This window comes from Apis dorsata, unplaced genomic scaffold, assembly GCF_000469605.1.
Source record: "Apis dorsata unplaced genomic scaffold, Apis dorsata 1.3 scaffold_265, whole genome shotgun sequence".
Taxonomy (NCBI): Eukaryota; Metazoa; Arthropoda; class Insecta; order Hymenoptera; family Apidae; genus Apis; species Apis dorsata.
This window is the reverse complement of record NW_006263543.1, coordinates 376,746-382,315: the sequence shown is the minus strand read 5'-3', so window position 1 is coordinate 382,315 and position 5,570 is coordinate 376,746. Positions and strand designations below refer to the sequence as shown.

The following is a 5,570-nucleotide window of genomic DNA, read 5'->3' as shown; positions in this document are numbered from 1 at the left end:
AAAAAAAAAAAAAAAAAAAAAAAAAAAGAAAAGAAAAAGAAGAAAAACCAAACCAAACTATAAATACATCATGTCTGGACAAATTTTACGACCCGCCAACCATGGTTGGACCGACCACAATTTTCACAATCATCACCACCAACAAGATCAAAACCGACTCGACTTATTGCGCTACATATATACGCGCAAACTTGGAGAACGAAATGAATCAGCTCGATAAAAAAGAGAAACGTAATTACCAAGCCAAGTTCGCATCATCACGTGCACCCGCGAACCATCGTATCATCGTTTGATGTAAAGCGGTTCAGAAATATTCGCGGAAGCTACTTCAATCATTATCAGCGATCATCATCATCATCATCATTATTATTATTATTATTATTATTATTATTATTATTATTATTATTGTTATCATCATCCCGTTTTAACGAATCGCGATAATCGCGATAAGTCCCCCGCATCGATTAAGATAGGGGGGAGGATAGGAGGGAGAGGAGGGGAGGATAGGTGAGCGAGCAACGGTGAATAGATCCAAACGATAACTCGTTAAATTTCGTCTCGAAACGGCCGATAAAAGGAGAACGAGATGGAGAGACGATGAATCGTCAGGATCCGTCAGGATCCATCGATATTTAGCATCGATATTTAGATTAAAGGGGTTTATTATTTAAAAATAGAAGACGCGACCGTCCTTGTTCCACGGGATGAGAGCACCCATAGCCGAATGGGAACGTTGGTTGGTTGGTTGTGTTCTGTGTGGCGGTGCAAAAATAAGCGGAATTTATTTCCGTTGTTCGAGAGACAACCGGGGCGTAAAACCAGGGGGGAGGAGAGAGGGGAGGGGGAGATGGATAATCGAAAATACATCGGGCTACAAAAATACACCGGGAGAAAACACTTAGGAATTTATTGCGAAACGTGTCGTTTCTGTCGTTCTTCCTTTTTTTTTTTTTTTTTTTCTCTTTACATGTACACGTGTTTTTCTAGTTTACGTGATATGATATTGGTAACCTTGCTTGACAGAGAGTGTACGTGGAAGACACGAGAGTCATAGAAATATTTTATTCGCCTCGTACGAAGATCTTGTTTCTTGAGACTTTTGTAATTTTGACGGATGTAAAAAAAGAAGAAGAAGAAAAAAAAATATTCGATTCGAACTTGTGTTTTTTTTTTTTCATTGCGAAAGAAATTAAATATAATTGGATAACTGGAAGGATGAAATATATATAGACTCTCGACGACGTCCCATTTCGGAAAAATTCTTGGTCCAGTTTTGGAAAAGTTCGTCTAATCCTCGTTAAAGCGAGGCGATTAACGTTTTATGCTTTCGAACGAGATTTTTGCACGGTGATTGGAATCGATTTTTATCGACCAATAGGAGGACGATAAAAGTAGAAAGCGAAAGCAATTCTGGCTCTCGTGGATGCAAGTGGAACGGCTGTTAGCGAACCTTTGGACGACGCGCTTGAAATATGAATTTCGTAAGCGTGCGTGGAATGTCGCGTGCGGAATCGTTGAAATCTATTCGAGCAGAAGAAACTCATCCGGAAGATCGTTCTTTGGAATCGCGTTTCACCAGGAATTCGAGGCGAGAGATTGAGACACGGTGAATGGAGATGTTAGCATGAATTAAAGATTCGAAGTAAAATAAATTGAAGATCCGAGTGTCCGATTAAATAATGCAACTTGCACGTCTCAATTACGAGAAAATCGGTATGCAATTTCTATAATTGATAATCCCTGATCAACGATAAATAATAATTTGGGAAACTCCATTCATCTTCGTATGTATTCTTAACTTACTTTTTTCCAATATTAATGATCACATCATAAATTTATATTTGTTTCAAACTCTTCCCGCTAATTATTTATTGATGCCAAGATGCCAAGTATGGAACACTCGTTTATATCGTTGATATCGTTGATCAAATGTGTGTAAGATTCATCTTTTTTTAAATCGAAAAAAATTCTTGTCAAAAATCCGTTTATAAAAAGTAGTGATCAAAGACGAAATAGACGAGTCACGTGGAACAGCAAATTCTCTTGCACGCCAACAATTATTAGAGAATGATTTTGTTTTTTTTTTTTTTTAATATCTTATTATCGAGAGAACGAAAACCAAAAAACGGTTATTATTGTTAATTACTGTGACGTCGATCGTCGAATCCGAACGTTGGTAATTTTAAGAAAAAAAAAAAAAAAAAAAAAAAAAAGAAAAAAGACAAAGGAAAGAGAGGACGCGAAGGAAAGAACAAAAGAGGAGGAAAAATCGAAGTAGCGATTCGCCGATTAACGAGTCGATTGTGGAACGAACGGAAACACGGGTAATCGAGAATCTTTAATTGCAATCGTTAGAGAAGGTGACATTGTGGAAATGGCGGAGATCGTTCTGTGCACTTTGACTTTCCATCCAATTTGACTCGTGCCATTGGACGCGCGCGCGGTAAAAGAGCACGAAATATTTCGAGAAACGATTTCGGAACTGGTTTCGCCGCATTATCGTAAAAAACGATGCCGGTCGTCCGGTTTTGCAAACGAATCGAGAAAAAGGGGGTCCTCCTCCTTTGATCGCTCGAATATCCGGGGTAAATCGAGCAAATTTTAAACGATGGGTATTTCTACTATTTCTCGATCGTCCATGATTTCTTGCCTTCTTTTCTTTTTTCTTTTTTTTTTTTTTTTTTTTTTTTTTTTTTTTTTTTTTTTCCTTTGATAGAACTTCAGAGATAACTCGAACGGTTTTTCCTTGAAAAAAAAAAGAAAAAAAACCCCTCGTTCGTAAATGATTCTCGTCATGCAAGAATTACCGATCTTATCGTTAGAAATTGAACGAGCAAGAAAGAAGTATTTTTTTCTTTTTTTTAAAATCGTAAATAGCAGTTTGTCATTTTTAATTTAAACAATTTAAATTGGTAATCTTTGGTAATTCGTAGAACGCGTATCAATCGCGTGTCCAGGAGACCCTTCGTTTCGAAATTGGAGAGAGACGCGCTTAATCATATCGCCGTCTTTCCAAACCTTTCGAAACCGAAGTTCACAAAAAAAAAAAGTTGAAAAACAAGGGAAAAACGAGTCTGAGCCAATCTACTTTTCCATCGTTGACCGAAATTCGTGGAAAACGTGTGTGTGGGGAGCGTGTGAAACGACACGTTTCAGCAGGAAAATGGATTCCATCGCTGAGAAAGGATAGAGAGGGGGAAAGGGGAAGGGGGGAAGGAAAAAAAAGGAGCCGGCGTCTAATAATTCACCACGAAGTCAAGCTATGAAGATATCACTGGTCGATCGAGCGGAATAACTTAAAGCTGAGAGAGTAAGTAAGTATGTAAGTACATACGAAAGACTCGTTGAGTTTGAAGTTGTTATCGACGATATTCGAATAATCTCAACTGAATTATCTACGCATTCCAACGTAATCAATCCTATTCAATTCATTTATTTATTTTTTTTTCATAATAATTATTTCTATCTAATAGAGGAAAACTCTTTGGAAAAATGAAAATCCATAAGAAGAGAGAAATGAATATTGAAAAAAAATTTGCGTGAAAGTTTTAATTCCATCATTATATTACGTTTTTATACATTACAATCAAATTTAATAAAATAAAAGTGGAATGACACGATCGTTTTTCAATTGCAATCTCTTAAATATATTTTTAAAAAAAAAATAATAATAACAAGAAAAAAAATAGTATTTAAATATCAAGAAAGATACGGAGAAATAATCTCAGACTTATTATTATTTTTCTTTTTCATGTTTTATAGAAGAAAATTTTTCAACGATTACGTTACGAATCCAACATAACGATCGCAAACAAAACGAGACCGCGAGGTATTTATGCATTCGCGCGGAATTAATTCAGATTTAAATGTGCAAAAAAAAAAAAAAAGTATTTTATATACATATATGAAAAGAAAGAAAAAAAAAAAAAAGAATTATTATTCCACGATATTGTTAGGACGAAAAAGGAATCGTTAATCGAGTCGACTCGGGATGGAAAAGTCTATCCTAAAGCTATGGCGCTAAACGTAGAAATGTTTTCACGCGTGGTAATTCCGCGATGTAAACGACTCTGAAATGCCTGGAGGCGAATTATTTGGCATGAATTTCCACGGGCTGCGCAGCTGCGGCCACGATGAAATATTCATCGCGATTGAAGAGCTTACTACTTTTCGCTCGATTCGACAAATGCGCGCGTAACCGGAAATTTTTAACGATATACAACTCGATAAGAGAAGGGAAAAAGTAAGACGAGTTGTATCGCGAATACGTAAACGCTAAGGCAAGCGCGATGCTCGTTAAACCGCATCCACGGTTAAAGCGTTGCGACACCGTTGATTGAGAACGACGCCATTTGCATATTTCTTTGTTTCTCCGATCAAACGTCTTTCGTGGAGTGACGTAAAAAGAATATTTCCATATTTAGTTGTTTACATAAACACACATTCTATCGCGAGCGTTTATTACACGTGTAAATAAAAATATCGCGGAATATCGAAAATTGGACGATCAACATTTTAAGGATTATTTTTTTTTTCTTCTTCTTCTTCTTCTTCTTCTTCTTTTTCTTATTGAATGTAATACGTAATACTATTTTGTTATCTTAAGTTTCGATCGATACTTCGATAAAAAAAAAATGAATATCGTTATACTATTGCTGGATTACGAGGAATATTTAGACGAGATAAATAATTTTCATGAATACGAAATATAAAAAAAAAAAAAAACGAGATGTTCTTCAAACATCATAGATTTTTTGTACATTTAAATTTCGCGTAAATAACTCGCGAAGACGATATATAAACAATATATAATTATTTTATAAATGGAAAAACGGATGTCTCGTATATTAAAAAATGTCTCGGCTATATTAAAAAATTCAAAATTAAAATATTCTCTTTAATAAAAATTTCAATAACAATTAAAATCTATTTACTATTGTAACCAAGTATTCGATCGCTCTATCTTTATCGCGAAACGTCATCGAAAATTTATAAACACACCGGATTTATAAACGGAGGGGAATAGCGGAACAATCGACAGAGGACGAAAACACGCGCTCGACTCGATACAGAAATTCGCATTATAGGAACGGATTCCGTGAGAGGAGGACGGATCGATCGGATCGAGGATTCACCGTGGTCAAACGCGGCTCATTTGCAAGCGGATAGGTCAAGGCGAGTGTGCTTAAACGTCAAGGTATAAATCACCGTGGGCGAAGACAAGGGAGCGAGAGCGCAAGGGGGGGGGGGGCACGAAGCGGAAGACGCGTGCACCCTCTCTTTCGCGATCAATACGTCGAGTGCGCGCGCGCGCGCGCGCGTCTGATCGCGATTACGTCCTTGAACCGGAAATATAAATCGGGATCAATACATAGAGCGAGAAACGAGAAAATTAGCCGTTGATTCTGCCGCCCCACGATTTTTCGATACCTATTTCGCGGCCTACCAATAATCCATTCATTCCACGTATAAAAATAGTACAATACCGCGTGTCGTTTATACCCCCGATGAAATCAATTTCGAAATGGTATAAATGCACGGGGAAGAAATATCGAAGTCGTTCCACTTGC

At 36.9% G+C, this 5,570-nt stretch overlaps 1 protein-coding gene across 1 annotated transcript in view; it reads right to left on the bottom strand.

Annotated features, from left to right (window-relative positions):
- LOC102672536 (homeobox protein homothorax) overlaps positions 1-5,570 on the bottom strand; it is a gene marked incomplete at its 3' end in the record, with an annotated part of 66,891 nt that overhangs the window by 52,205 nt on the left and 9,116 nt on the right. The window lies entirely within an intron of this gene.